At 46.8% G+C, this 16,022-nt stretch overlaps 1 protein-coding gene across 1 annotated transcript in view; it reads right to left on the reverse strand.

The window, feature by feature from the left end:
- The window catches only part of PMFBP1 (polyamine modulated factor 1 binding protein 1), a 76,244-nt gene extending 66,586 nt beyond the window's left edge, over positions 1 to 9,658 (reverse strand). The window contains exon 1 of the mRNA XM_033157094.1: positions 9,466 to 9,658. The gene's annotated coding sequence lies outside the window, so the exon portion shown is untranslated. The remainder of the gene's footprint in view (positions 1 to 9,465) is intronic.
- Positions 9,659 to 16,022: the final 6,364 nt, after the last annotated feature.

Below are 16,022 nucleotides of genomic sequence, written 5' to 3' on the forward strand. Positions count from 1 at the left end.
TTCTAATTCATTATTAGAGCCTAGATTCATTAACTATTCAGTTTATAGATATTAATGCTTAAGATGCATGCATCACCTGCCAAAACCTGAAGAGAAATTGTTTCAATTAGCCTTCATGGATCGTGAATCCTACCAGCTGGGTATTTTTAGACAGAAGAGACAAACACATTCCTAAGCCATGCTAATGTACAGATAGGATATGTGTAGAAGGTCACTTGAGCAAAGCTATAGTGCGTGAGCAAGGAAAGTTATACCTTCAAAAAAGTGAGGAATACTGATGCAGTTGATGCTATACCAGTTCAGGTGCATAAGCAAAAATGTGATTTGGAAGGCAGGCTAAAGTACAATGGAAAGCAGCCTCCACAGGATCATTTCTTGTCTAGCCACAACTCTCCCTCACTGCCTTCACCTTTCCTGCCAGCCAAATATTTGTGGTGTTAGCAGCCATAGCTACTTGTCTCATCACAGGCAGAAATGGCAGGAAGAAGATGCGACCCTGCTTCTACACTCCATTTTGTAGAGCCCCCTTGACAGTTGCCACCTCCCCAAGGGTACTCCTTCATGTCTCTTACTGATAAACATAAATACATAATTGACACCCCACACATTCAGCATCAGTGTATGTTCCCATAATAGTAGCCCTGCTGGATCAGGTCAAAGGCCCATCTGGTCTAGCATCCTGTTCTCACAGGGCCCAACCAGATGGCCCAATGGGAACTCCAAAAGCAGGACCTCTGCCCACTTGCGATTCCCAGCATACTGCCTCTGGCACTAAAGGTAATTAATACACAGCCATCATGGCTAGTAGGATAAGTACTGGATAAGTCCTATAGGAGGTTGTCTAATTCAAGTTGGTGGCAGTCCTCATCACTACATCCTGTATCAAGGAATTCCATCATTTAACTATGTGCTGTGTGAAAAAGTAGTTCCTTTTGTCTGTCCTGAATTTCCCAACATTCAGCTTCACTGAATGGCCTTTGCTTATATCCATCTTTTTCACTTTATCCAATATATAATCCAATATACCTCCTTCATATCTTCCCTTAACTCAAACTTTTTTCCAAACTAAAAAGGCTCCAACATTGCCACTTTTTTATCCAAACCTTCAATCAGTGCTACTGACGGCCCATGACAGAAACACAATATTAAATGTGTGTTTTTTAATCTGCAAGGGCGTGCTGAAGCACCTGAGCACCATGAGCTGCCATTGGGGAGAATCTGGCCTATGGGGAAATCTATGCAAAGCCTCTGCCACAGGTTAGGCAGGACTGGAGAATCCTGAACTTTGCCACATCTTTCAACAGTTCCAAACTCTGAGAAAAAGATGCAGCTCCTCACTTGTATCCTATGGAGGCATTGGCAGTTCCTTATTCTTGCCTGGCAGTCCTATTGGAATGAAGCAGGTTCTTCGTTGTTATTTGAACTTTGTGGGAGAAAAATCACTCGGTCATTAGACATCTCCAACTATGGTCAAAACACAGCAGGCCAGAAGTAGCAACAGATTTATTATTACCACAGTACAGGAAAAACATTTTTTGTCTGTTACATGATCCAGTTAATTACCCATGCAAAGCAAAGCTACTCTTGGCTTCAGCAGAAACTCCACATATGCCCCCAGGGATGTTAAAAGGAGGTGTGTTTAGGGGTGGGGAGGAAAACCTCAGGCTCGGAGGACTAAGACTCACAAGAGTCCCTTAAGTATTGCAAACTTTGGGGCTAACTTCCATGGCTTCAGGTTCCCTATGACAATAATCATGTCAAAATCTCTGGAAAGAGATGCAAAGTGTCCCCAGATGTTTTGGATGTGGGAGGGTGGGAAGAGAAAGGCCTCCCCCTCTCCCATATAGAATCCAGAGCTGCAGAGTTAGGGCAGACTGTTAAAGGAAACTGTCTGGGAACAAGAGTGCCAGAATTGCAGTAAGCACACTGGAGGGAATGGAGAGGGCTGTTCTTCCTGGACTTGTGCTGCTTCCCCAAAAGAATTGAGGGAGGGGTAGATCCTTCTGCCATGCAAATGACAGCCATGAACAAGCTGGATATGGAACCAGAACTCCAAGAAACTGAAGGGGAATCCCTAGCAATTCCCAGGCATTAGTACTCATATGTAAGTCGTAAACAACAGGGATGCTTCCAACTCTATAATTTATGATGTGACATAGTAGACTTGGACTGGACGGACCCAAATTCAAATCCTGGCACATGCACTGCCTAACCTGCAGCACAAAGTTGTTGTAAGAGGGGGAACTATTTAAGTAACCTGGAGCTCCTTGGAGGAAAGGTGGGATATACTGGTAAATATTAAAAATAATTAACTAATTATGGTGCAAATGTGAAACCCAGCCTAGACTGTCAGAACAGACAAGTCCAAGCCAGGCTACTGGGCGGTCAACAAGGGGTGGGGCAAAAACTTTGCACTCTGAAGATCTGAGCATCCACCTCTGCACTCCACCCCACAAACTAAAATGGTACAGCCATGATTCTACATAAAGACACTCCAATTGCTCCATTTTCTCCAGAAGAGAAAGAGGGGGCGGGGCAGAAAGGGCTCCATGCAGAGGATGATGAGGACAGGGCAAAGAGGGAGGGACTCCTTGGAGGTGACACCGCTGTCCTATAAGGCAGCTCACTCTACACCAACTTCAACGTCATTTTGGCACCAGATGGAGATCTATTTGCTTCTGTAGATCTTTTAACAAATCATTGTGGCTATTCTACATTGCTTCTATCAGATGCCCTTTGATTTTATGGTTTTGGTGTTTATGTATTTTTTTCTTTTTCTTTAAAAGATATCCTGGAAATATTATACTGAAGGGCAGCCCATACCTTCTAAAAATGAAACAAATAAATAAACCCGCAAATGAGAGGCGGCGTGCATTAGGGAGGGACCTGAGGCAGCCAATCCAGAAGGAAGCTGAACTGGAAAATCTGCAGGGCCCCCTTTCCCCAGCACCCAACAGTGACCAAAACTAGACTGAAAGGGATGCAGATAGTTTCAGTGTTTTGCATACTGGGGGCTGAGCAAGAGTCCACAGAGCAACCAGCTTCTGAAATCTACTTATGAAGCAAGATATTGGCACCACACGGAAGAGAGATAAAACTAAGTATGCTGGATCCTGTTAGCCCAGCCACTGGATGAGCTGCTGCAAAATTCCAACTACAGAGGCAGATTAATCTAAAAACAGGAGAAGAACAGCACAGTTTTCACTAAGGAAGCCAAAGATGAATTCAGTGAGGAGGAGAAAAGGACATGAGAGGGAGTCTGTGTGTTGTGAGCAAGGGAGTGGGGAGAGAGAGGGAACAGAGGCTGATGTGCTGCTGAGAAAGAGGGCCAAAAAAGAAGAGGGTCAGAGGGAGACACCAGAACCATCAGCATTAAAGAGTAGCAACATCCAGAGCAAGAGCTCCAAGACCTCATCTCTCAAGAACCAAAAGCAGCATTGCCCATCAAACATCTGCAGGTTGAACTACGAGGGACTGCGACAGCCACTTGCCAAGAGTGTCAGAAGAGTACGGCTTATTGCAGTTTCTCTAACTAGGGCACAGAGATCTTGCTGACAGCCTTTGGAGCTATGGGCACTTGTGCAAGCAGAATGTGGGACAACGCACTAATGCTATTCTAGCCTGCCTTTTCAGAAACCAGAGGTTTCACTCTGCATGTGTAAAGGAGACAACAACTTCTTGGCAACGGAAGTAATGGGCTGGCAGTACAGAGCTTTATGCCTGGCTAACACACCTCCAGCTTGATCGTCAGTCCAACTGCAGCTGAGTCTCTGAGCCTGACTGATCTCATTAATCTAAGTAATCTTCTACGGAAAGATCAAATCAGCCTGGAATGCCCACCAGTGGCCAAACAATGGAGCTCTTCAGAAATTTCAAAGCCACAGGAGCATAAGAAGAAGCCTTCTGGATTTAAGAAAAAAGGCCCTGCACCTTGAATTGAGCTCAGTAATTAACTGAGAGCTAGTGGGACTGTCTTAACGTGGGGTTTTTTGGGGGGGGGGGGGAGAGAGAGAGAGAATGTTGTCACCCAGCCCAGGTCAGCAGTTGTATTATTCTGAAGTAGCCCCAGTTTCAAAACTGTCTCCAAAGACAGCCTCAACAATAACACATTACAATAATACTGTTTTGAGATTTCCAGAGCCTGGATGACTGTAGCCAGGAGGGACCGGTGCAAAAGGGGCTGTAGGAGGCCACAAACCAAATTTGGTGAAAAATACTAAGAGCTACTGAGAATAGCTGTGCTTCCCGAGTCAAAGCTGGATATGCAAGTTCTAACTGCGCTCCTGATATTTAGCAGGCACACAGATCAGGCCAGAACAGGCTGAACACCACTTCCTTGGGCAGGCAAACCACCCACAAACAGTATCTCCATCTTGTTGGGATTGTATCACTGGGCTTTTTATTGTTTGTTTTCTTGTGGTTATAGTAAATGTTTGATAGAAAGGCAGGGTATACACCATGGGTGAGAGACCTGTGGCCTCTCTCTGCAGATATTATTGGACTCCAGTTCCCCATCAGCCCCAGTCAACATGACCAATGGTGTGCTCTACCACTGAGCTCCAGCCTTCCCTCATCGCCCTTGTTACTTTCCACCAAATAATAGAGGCTGAATTTTGCCCCAATGCAGGCACAAAAGAAGGTTCAAAAGAGACCCAACCAGTATTCTGGATCTCTATTTTCCTTGTCTATTGCCCTCTCTGGTCAGGTTTTAGTAGTGTGTCCAAAGCCTGCAAAACAAGTTTGAAAATAAATTGACAGAACAAAAGGAATATACATGTATGCACCACAGGAAGCAAGGCCCCTCAGTCAAACAGTTTGTAATATCAGCAAACTATTTCTCTGAGTCAGTCCATCCAGCTCAATATTTTCTCTAGTGACCAGCAGCAGCTTCCCAGAGGTTCAGATAGGAGTCTTTCCCAGTCCTTCCTGGAGATACTGCTGGGGTCGAAACCTGGAACCTTTGGCATGCACAGCTTTGTGTGCTCTGCCATCAAGTTACAGCCCTCTTGTAGCTACAGCATGCAACATTAGTAAACAATCCACCAAGATCAGACTTGGTTTGGAAGGAGGAGGACAAAAGCAATATTTGCCAATAAACATGTCTCTATAGAAAACAGCTTACACAAGCTAGACCTTGGTGGGCCTTCCACATTCTAGCGATTCCAAGATAAACTGGTTAAGAAAATTTCTACATAAAAACTGTAATTCAAGAAATGAAAAGTTTTCATGACATCCAGTACATTTCGATCCTGCTGCTCACCAAAATAATTTGTGAATATTCATTGCCTTCTGCTCCACAGCAGTTTATCTATATAGACAAGGGGTCCCCAAACTAAGGCCTGGGGGCCAGATGTGGCCCAATTGCCTTCTAAATCCGGCCCGCAGACGTTCCGGGAATCAGTGTGTTTTTACATGAGTAGAATGTGTGCTTTTATTTAAAATGCATCTCTGGGTTATTTGTGGGGAAAGGAATTTGTTCATTTTTTTTTTCAAAATATAGTCCTGCCCCCCACAAGGTCTGAGGGACAGTGAACCGGCCCCCTGCTGAAAAAGTTTGCTGACCCCTGATATAGACTAACTTTGCAGAGTTAGAAGTATTAGATGGAAGTAGTATTATATGCTTAGGCTTAGAAATGCAGGGGGGGCAGTACATTGACACTGCAGATAAGAATCCTACAATGTGTGGACACTAGACAGGGCTATCATCAACAGGCTATTTAACAAAATCCTCTACAACAGGGGTCAGCAAACTTTTTCAGCAGGGGGCTGGTCCACTGTCCCTCAGACCTTGTGGGGGGCTGGACTATATTTTGGAAAAAAAATATGAACAAATTCCTCTCTCTCTCTCTCTCTCTCTCTGGAGTACGTTCCTCTGCATACTCTGGGCTGGGGTCTCAACAGGCATCAATACAAAATCCTTGGATTGACACAGCACTACCAGGATAGTTATTGCAATGACTCAGTTGTGAAGGGGTTTGACAAACACATTTGAGAGGCTAACTGGAATCAAGACCCCTTCAACAGGTAAAGCTTTTACCTGCAAAGACAAACAAGGATCAAACTACATGTGACATCTACAATTAAGCAGCAGGAGGATGTGATGGAGAGGTGCTTGAGTCTACGCACCTTAGCAAATGCACTCTGACTTGATCAGTTTCCAGGCCCAAAGGTGGAAAAGAGGGCTGGTGGAGTAACTGCCCAAAAGTAAATAAATAAAACTACGTACATGCTTTTTCTTTTTCTTTAAAGTAGCAAATTTTGATTTTGAAGGGTATGTGCCTAAGGAGTTTCCCCCTCTGCCTCTGCAATAATTGAGCCCAACAGCCCTTCTTCTCTCCAATCACAAAGAGCAGCTTTGCACCCTGGCTACACCAAGGAGCACTTCAGAGCAACCTCACACCAAAACGGCTGATTTCTCAGGGATGCTTCAAAGGTATTCAATAAAAAGCTTTTAAATGCATATTTTTAAACTTGCAACAGGAAAGCTTTCCTGTGTCAAGACAGTAATTCTTATAACAGCATTGATCAAAATGTCATTCTTTTATGAGTGTACAATACCTTTTAATGGCATACAACCAGCCATTAGGGTTATACCCCTCCATACAGCAGAGGCATCTTCCTGGAAAAAGGGAGCCCCTGCCCAAGACACAGGCAAGCTAAGCACAGCCCTTTTTCATCACTGCAACAGCTCCCCAAATGATCTTCCAGAAGCCAAAATATTCAAGGCACACGTGTATCAGGGGCTGGCTTTTGCTCCCCATTCTCAGGAACACACCCTGCTCTAAAGTGGCAATGTTTTGGCTCTCAATGGGGGGTAGTTCCACTTTCATGCTGCCTCCCTCCCTATCTTTCATCTGACAACCACTACCCCCCTCTACATTTTCTCATCCGATCTGGCAGAGGATGAAATGCCTCCTGTTTTGTTCTAGGCTTTTAGTTTCCAAAGATAGAAACTAAGTGTCTAATGAACTGCTTCTATTCCACAGCTCATTTGAAGCCCTCCAGTGCTCTGGCTCTTCAGAGATTTTTTTTAAGAACGGTATTGGAGATTGCATTTACTCTGCTTGAATGAAGGGTGAGTAGGAACCCTGGACAAGAGTGCACCAGCACTCTAATTCTCTCATCCAGCTAAAAATACCAGCGGGGGAGGGAACGGGCAGTCTCCCCATCTCCAAGACCTTTCACGTATGCTATTTGTAGAATTCAATACAGGCTGATGGCTGTCATGCAGGCACAGAGCAAAACCTTTCAATATTTTTGCAACCCAAGACCACCAGAGCCAACACAAATAATATGCCCTTCATACAAGGCCACTTTATTTTTCAGAAATGGGCTAGTTAGTTTCTACACTGGTCATTATTTGCCAGGAATATTCCCTATCTGAACAAAAGAAGGTAGAAGGATAAGGTTTTTACTTTACACAGAAAGAGTGATGAAGAGGGTTCGAGGTATATGCAGATGTCAGTGGTCACCCAGCCAGAGACTTTAGGATCCCTCACCTTCCAGCATTCTGCTCAGGAGCTGCTTGGGATTCTGGATGCTCAGCGAGATCATAAGAACTCATGAGCACAAACAGTCTACAATGGGAACCAAGCCTTTCCTTAAAACACAGCAACATGAAGTTCCAAAACCTCATATGCAAGGGGGATAGATGAGAGAAACAATGACCTTGTCCAAGGAACATCCTTCTCTTTACAGGCCAGCACAATCACACTGCCAGCACTACAGTATTTGCCAGAGATACCCACACTACCCAATTTTTAGCACTAACTACAGCTGCATCCAATGCCAGAAGTTTAGGCCCACTGCCACATAAATGTCACCTAAACTTTGCTTTTGTCAACAGGACCACACTGGCATAAACATGACAGAGACATTGACCCTTTCTTGACTCTCCTTTGCTGAGCAGAGTCCATAAAGGCAGGCAGCTGTTTACAGCTGTATTGGTGGGGTGAAGGCAGCACTTGAGTCAACTCACCATGTGATTATCACTCCTACAAGTGGCAGAGGAAGCACATGAGCCATGCCCATGCAGAATACAAAAATCCCTTATTTGCAGAATGGAGGCCTCACCAGGAGGTGGAATGAGGCTGAGAGCAGAACTGGCTGTCAGTTCCAGGATCTTTTGCTCTTCTTACGTAGTTAATAGTTGCTATGAATACCTATATGTGTTGTCTAAAATGATGATGGAGTATTAAAAATCCTATCCTTAGTTGTATTTTTTCTCCATTGCTTATGAAAGTGTTGTAACTTTGCACTCTTTTGAGGCTTGCATTATACTACATTCTACTTCTTAAGGTTGTGAATATCACTTTATAAGACTGACTAAATGTGCTACAACATTCAGAGAATCCTAAATGTGAAGGTGAATTAATTGTTTAAATTTAAATTTGTTACGTAAAACTTAATAAAAAAAACATTTTATTAAAAAAAGTGCTACAACATTAACCCAGCTTTTCTTTGCCTCCACCCTGTTCTGCTTGGCATCCAGCCTGAAGAAGAGTTCTAGAGACCTGGAAACTTGCACGTTGTTTTGTGACATTTTGGCTGCTCAAATAAAATTTTACTTATGGACCAAATATAGCTACCTTTATTATCTCTTTCCATTTCCCACTTTCTAATATATAAAAAAATGTGCCAAAAATGGCATCTGGGTAATTGTGTGTGCCAAGCTAGACAACTCAGGAGGAAGTCTGAGCTCTTGTAGAAAGTTCCAGCTGCTCTGTCAGCACTCAGTGGCAGAACTTCTGAAACAAGTGGATCAAGGGGCCTGGCTATAGGGTTGCTCATGGCTTGGGGAAAATTATTATCAATTATTATTATGCTTGCTGCACTCAGATACCATTTGTCAGCCAATGTGCTGTTGGGCATCTCCACCACACAGAGTAGCCTGTCAGAAACAGTCCATAAAGGCACCAGAGCAGAGCTGCATCCATTATTTGAAACAGTCAGTTCTGGACTTTGTCCTCCTTCAAAAACAAGACTCCTTGGAGGGCTTGATTCAGTCATCCAGATACAGCCCCTTTACTTTCCAGCCACACAGCACATGATCAGCAGAACAACCCTCCCGTGCCCTCAACCCTAACCCTGGGTAAGTTTCCAAGGGGCCTTAGCCCTGATCCCCAGGGACACCTGGTGAACCTGTAGGCCTCATTTTTCCTCCATGAAATAGAGCAGCTGTGAAAAACATAGCAAGAAAATGCCAGGCCCACGTGGATTTCCCAGTCTGCTCCCACAGGTGCACAACCCCAATCTAATTTTGGATGCAAACATAAAGAAGAGAGCCAAGAGGCTGAGTGGGTTGATCACCCAAGAACTCAATGGTGCCAACTTGAGCATGTCTGGCAGCTGATGGCCCAGATACACCGTGCAGCACCCTGACAGGAAGGGGCAGGATGTTGCTCAGGGGAACACCTTCTAGTACAAAGGGAGACCTATTAAGCGAAAGACGGGAGATACCGGTACCTTGCGAGCGCCTTCCGGATTCTCCTTCAGCTGGATCCCCACGCAGTGCAGGCGCTCTTGGTAGAGGGTACGGAGCTCTCCAAAGAGACGCTTCAGGGCACGAGAGGCCGGAGGGCGGCACAGGCATCCTGCTGGGGAGAAAGGCGGCCATCAGAACCGGGAGACGGGGCAAGCCGAGGGTGGGGGCGCCTCCTCCTCCAGACCCCGCCCTTTGTTCCCCGGTGGACACGAGGTTGGGGGATGGGAGGGGCCCGCGAGGGATGCCTTTGGGGGAGGGGCTTCCTCTGAGGGGCAAGAGGCGCGTTCCCTGCTACGGCCTCCTCACCACAGGCCTCTTCCCGCTCCGGTGCCTCCATCTCCATCTCCTGCTTCAAACGGGGCCGCCGCTAGTCCTTCTCCCCGCCCACTAAACGATGGGCACGCCGCTCGGCCAACGGCGATGGAGTGCCGGATCTGGGCCCGCCTTCTCCTCCGTCAGAACCCAATCGCCGCTGCCTGGGGCGGAGAGCCACGCAACGGACCTCTCCGAGCTGGAGTCGCTCTACCTTGCTGGCACCTGGAAGGCCGAAAGCGGCTTCGGCGATTGGCTTTTGGTTCTCCCTTCGGCCAATAAGGAACGAGGTATTGCAGGCAAGCTCGGCAGACGGGAGAGCGGCCGCCGGTCACCATGGCGACCGCGCGGTAGAGGCACTGCGATGGGGCGACACGCCCCCTTGTCTTACAGGCCAGAATTTGACCGGTGTGGCAAACCGGCCTTCCTCCCCGCCCCAAGCCAAGGGCCTGCTCTGCCCTTTGCGAAGCGCCGGTACCTTCGGGCAGGCGCCCGTGGATGCGGACCCCCGGGCCTTTCTGGGGGTCTTCAGGTCCCACTGGTCGAGCGCCTGCTGGGCTTGTATGGTGAAGCCGCCGCCAGGCGGGCAGGATGATCCGGCCGCAAATGTTGTGTGGAAGTAGACTGCCATTGGCCATGGAGGCTCCATTGAGATGCCATGCCTAGCAGCGGGGTTGGAACTCCGCCTCCTCTTTTCATGTGAGTGGGTGTCCCGCCCCAATGAGGGCAGCGGGGTGTGGGTGTTGCGGGGGGGGGGCGCTTCCTCTTATTCATCCTAAGTCCACCAGCAGTCAAATTTATTTAATCAAAAAAAAAAAAAAAAAAAAACTCCTGCAAAAGTAAGATCCAAATACTGTATGAGAGGAGGAAAACTTGGGCCCGCTTTCTTTCTCTGCACTGGTGCCTCTGGCTCAGCAGTCTCAGAGTGTCCCCAGAGTGGCCAAGCTGGGGAACCGCAAAGCAGCCAGAGATTTCTTTGGCATGCCCACTGAGTTCCTACCAAGTGAAGTCATGTATGCAAATGCAGATGGCATTAAAATAGGATAAGACTAAGGTGCTACTGGCCAATTTTTAAAATTTATTTATTTATTTATTTATTTTGATTGTGTCAGACCAACACAGCTACCCACCTGAACCATGGAATAGGATGAGGCTAGCCACTAGCATTGAGGAAAACAAGGTTCTTCCTCTACAAATTGAGGCAGTTTGCCTTTCACTGGGATTACCAAGTGGTGGAGAAAATATTGCATTCAGACCTTGCCCTTCAGAGGCACCACACCTCTGATCCTAGGTCCTAGACACAGTCATCATGACTAGAAGCCACCAGCAGCAATATGACCAGCTACTAGCAACCCCAGCAAGCATGACCAATGAACAAGTATGATGGGATTTGTAGTCGGACAAGTTTAGTCAGCCCTACTGATAGGTTAAATCTCTATAGCTAGCAGGAGAGAGCTGGTTTAGTGCTCTGGGACAATGTAGAGCAGATGTGGGGGAGAACTCTGGCCCTCCAGATGTTGCTGAATTACAACTGACATCATCCCTAGACATTGGCCAAGCTTGCTGGAGCTGAAAGGAATTGTAGTTTAGCAGCATCCAAAGGTTCCCAAAGCCTAGTGCAGAAGCAGGCTGAGCAGCACTGAACCTATTCACTTCAGCTGAAGGAGCAGCACATGCAGGAACCCATTTTGTATGTGCAGCTCTACATCCCATAATAGGCAAACTCTGCATTAAATTTGCTACCCATTGCTTACTGCCATGCTGATAGTCTAGGTCCTGGGCCCTCCTGACAGCAATGTCAAGTCTTCCCTGCCTAGCTGCCTTCTGCTGTCCCTTCCTCACCTGCAGCTGTATTGTGCCACAGAACCTGTGATGCTGTGCTTGGAGGGCACTACAGTTGGCATGTGGCCTGAAGGAACCGGAGTTGTATATGTTCTTCAGTGTAGTGCAATGAGCTCCCCTGGAATCTCACCAAGCCAAGGAAGGCCAAATGCTGTTGATTGAGTGGGGCTGGGTAGAAATCAAATCCTCTGTACATGGCTGGTTCAAAGGATGAGAAACAAAAAAGACTTTTTTCAGAGCAGAAGCTTAGATAACGACTGACTCTTCTGGTACAGAGGAGAGAGAAAGGACACAAAAGAGACTGAGGGGAAGCTTGGACAGCAACTGTTCTCAGAGTTAATCCAGAGCCCCCCAGTAAATAAAATTGCAGACAGTTAATAAATTACAGAAACGGGGAAAAAATATTTTAGGAGGCAGCTTAGTTCATCTGGAGGGTACCTGGCGAGCTCCTATTGTATGTTGGGTCCGAGGGAGGGAGGAAAGAGGGCTTTAAATTGCCTTTCAGCTCTTTTAAATTATTTCTGCAGATCTTATTACAGGAGAGAAGCGGCTGCAGAACAACCCGGAATTCCAGCAGCCAACTGCCCACCAGACCTGTTATGAAAAAGTAGAAAGTGCATATATAGCCCACAAGCCTGGTGGAGGCAATAAAAGATGCCTTCGACTTCCATTCATCACTTTGTCATCTTCAGCTACATTCAGATAGTGGTTAGCAGAGCTCACAACATGGGCAAATTAACACATACGAGTCCCTTGCTGGCTTCCTCCTCTCATAGCTTTCCACAGGAGAGATATATTCCATTTCCATGGCTCCTGCCTCCTCTCCTCTTTGGGCCCCATCCCAGATGGAAACAAAAAACAACTCTTAGGGTATGAAATGGGATGGGGGTGAGAAAGGGAGTGTGTCACATAGGCAGCAGCAGTAGCAGCACCACAGCCAAGGGGCTGTACAGTTGTTATGAATTATTGTGGCAATGTGACATGGCCTTACCCCTCCATCATACTGAGGCATGGTTGCTTCTGGTACTGAGGGGCTGAGAAGTTAAGAGGCCTGCCCTAAAAGATTTGGCAGTGCAAAGAAGACAGCTTTGCCCTCAAACCCTGCTGCTCATAAGATGCCTGGAGGCACCTAGGTGGCTGTTGCTGTCAGAACAGGGTGGTTGGCTAGGTGGACCTTTTGTCTCATCCCACACAACTGTTCTTACATTCTTATACCTAGAGTATCTGTCGTGGAAGATGCAGAGGGTGCAATGGAAACAGAACAGCTGTCCTACCCTGCCTGCAGCATCAACTCTGGTGCGCCACTGCTCCCAAGAGCCCCTTTCTGTTCCTTCAGGGAAGAGGACCAACCTGGATCTTCTACTCTGTCCCTGAGCTCCAGCCCTCAGCCTCTTGCCTGGCCTTGAATAGCTGTCTATCGGTGGCAGTGCTGAGAAACTCAAAGCCAATCTCCAAGAAATCCATGCCCCAGGTCTCTAGGGGCACAGCTGAGTTCCTGGAGATCACACAAATCATCTGGGATCTCATCTCTTAAACTCTAAATCCACTGCCATAAGATATAAATAGCTTGGGCACAAGCCCATGTAATCTACCCTTCCACTGTGCAGTGTGTATATACCGGTACATGGACATTCAAAATAAACTACAACACAGAAACTGATCCTGCTGGATTAAGACAAATTTGGATTTTAATGCCCAGCTTTGCTACAGAGTCCTAGAGTTCAAGGGTCGATATAGTAGATTGCAAGAAGGGTATAGGTTAGTCAAGCCTCAACATTTTATCATAATAAACCAGATGTGGACAAAACACCAAGTTGAAGCCCATAAATCTATTACAGTGAACTGTCAATGTCCCCCACGGCAGGGTCATTTGTTAATTCATAGCTGGGTCTCTTTTTTCAACAGACCTTGTAAACTCTTTCCTGAAACATCAATAAACCATCTGCTTTGACTAGTTAATCAAATGACTTTATTCAGTCCAAAGCCATTTTTTCCTAATAAAAACAGAGTATTTATCTCCACGGCTATAAAAGAGGATTGTTTTCAACTATTCACTTATAGTTAAGAAGCGCATTTAGTCTGGATTGATTTCCAATGCCTTGGTCATATCCTGTCACTTTCCATTTCTTACACACAACATCTCAGTTTACCTACTTAGCAGCGAAAAAAGCACAACCTAACTTGGGGCTGGGCACCAGTTCAGGGAGGCAGAAAAGTTCCCATCAGGGTTAAGAGCAGCATTCTCCTCTGGCAAGCAGTAGAATGACAGGTGTCTCCTGTGTCTCTACCTCTTTCACATCTGTGGCATTCTGTTGCAGGGGACACAACTCTCCTGGGACTGGCTTTCTAAGGAAGGATATGTGCCCCAGAACTGCTCTGTAACTACAAATTCAATTGCAACCAAACTGCTCACAGTTGCACTGAAGCAACCACACGCTTTTGGGGATCATAACAAGAACATTAACTGCCCTCCTGTCTGTCTAGCAGAGCCCTGCCTTTGACAGTGCCAGGAAGACAGAGTCTTGGAGCCTTATGCCATTGGAGAGGCACCTGGTGCAATCCTGGGTTCAGCTGCCATACTCGCTGTGGGGCCAATCCCTGGACTCAACCCAACCAACATGTCAGGGGTCAGTCTAAAAAAAAAGAAAGGTGGGTGGGTGGGCACTCACACAGGAAATACATACAAGAATCCGGTGCCCCAGTTCTGTCCTATCTGCCCCAGTGGGGAGCAGAGAGGTGAGGAAGGCAAAGTCATTTATATAATGTGCCTCTCTGCTGAGTTTCTAATGGCCAGAGCTTTTGTTCTGCTGTTGCTGGCTGCCCATGACAGGCAGGAAGCCACAGCCTCCCTTTATACCATTGCCTTATTCAGCAATTTACATCCATCATAAAAATCAAATATGCATGTTGCTATCACCTCACCAACAGCAGTTTCAATTTTTGCCTTGCTGTATTCTAAATGGGGGGGGCACAGATGGGTAAAAGTCACTTTGCTAGGCCTGAAACTACTTGAATTTCTGTCTGCTTTATTGCTAAGTAGCTGGATGGGAATGGCTGAAAGCAGCTTCCTAAGAAGGGAATGTACAGAGAAGGCCTCTTGGGAGGAGGGACAGCAGCATCCACAGGGGGCAGACTCCTTGGCTTTGACTGGACAGAAGAGGGTCCATTGATGGGTCTTCTGGCAGCCTGGCTCTTGGAGTTCCTGAGGTGAAGGGGCAAGCTCTCTTGCCTTAAGGGAATTTCTGTCCAGGACAGCTCACACCCCAAGACAGGACAGCCCAACAATGCTCACAGAGCTCCACTCCTGGATTCCATGGAGTCACTGGACGCACAGGGAGTTTCAGCCGTCAGATCACTGCCAATTCTGAACAAAGTGAGAAAGCATCATTCAAGAATTTAGATTCCAATGGATTTTGGTCGTTTAAAAACAGCCATGCTGGAGCTACGCAGACAGTCATGCTCCACTGAGCCCTAAGGTGGTGGGGAGGAGGCAAGAGGCTGCATCCAGACTGAAGTCCAGCAAGCTGCAGGGCAGAAACCACAACCAAATCAAGCTTCATTTCTCTTTCTTGTTCAGCTGGCAAAGGGGAACCCGCTGCATTGCCCAGGATATCTTCTCTTCCTCTTCTTGAGGGCTAAGAGCCTTACCCTTGGAAGCTAAGCAAGGAATACAGCTGGCTCCACCACTGGGCATCCCCTGCCTCATCACAACAGTAGCAGAGCTTTGGTCATCTCTGCTCCTTTGAGACTCAGCAGAAAGGAATGGAGGACTCCAGTCTCCATGACAACAGAATAAACTCCACAGGTTATTACAAATCATGGGCGTAGCCAAGGGGAGGGGGCAGGGAGGGGAAGCTGTCCCCCAAGCAATAAAAAAAACAATAAAAATACATAGCAAACAGAGGTTCTGCCCCACCTAACAAAAATCCTGGTTACACCCATGTTGAAAATGACAAGAAATACAAGTAAAACAAAAATCAACCTCCAGCACTGTAAAGGTAAAGGTACCCCTGACCCTTAGGTCCAGTCACGTACGATTCTGGCGTTGCGGCGTTCATCTTGATCTATAGGCCGAGGGAAGCCAGCATTTGTCCGCAGACAGCTTCCGGGTCATGTGGCCAGCATGACTAAGCCGCTTCTGGTGAACCAGAGCAGCGCACGGAAACAGTGTTTACCTTCCCACCGGAGCGGTACCTATTTATCTACTTGCACTTTGACATGCTTTTGAACTGCTAGGTGGGCAGGAGCTGAGACCAAGCAACAGGAGGTCACCCCGTCGCAGGGATTCGAACCACTGACCTTCTGATTGGCAATGCTTATTTTGAGAATTCTCCACTACACTGTGTGCATGTGTGTGCGCACACGTGTGTGCACTCTCAAGTCA

This window comes from Lacerta agilis, chromosome 8 (assembly GCF_009819535.1).
Source record: "Lacerta agilis isolate rLacAgi1 chromosome 8, rLacAgi1.pri, whole genome shotgun sequence".
NCBI classification, from domain to species: domain Eukaryota; kingdom Metazoa; phylum Chordata; class Lepidosauria; order Squamata; family Lacertidae; genus Lacerta; species Lacerta agilis.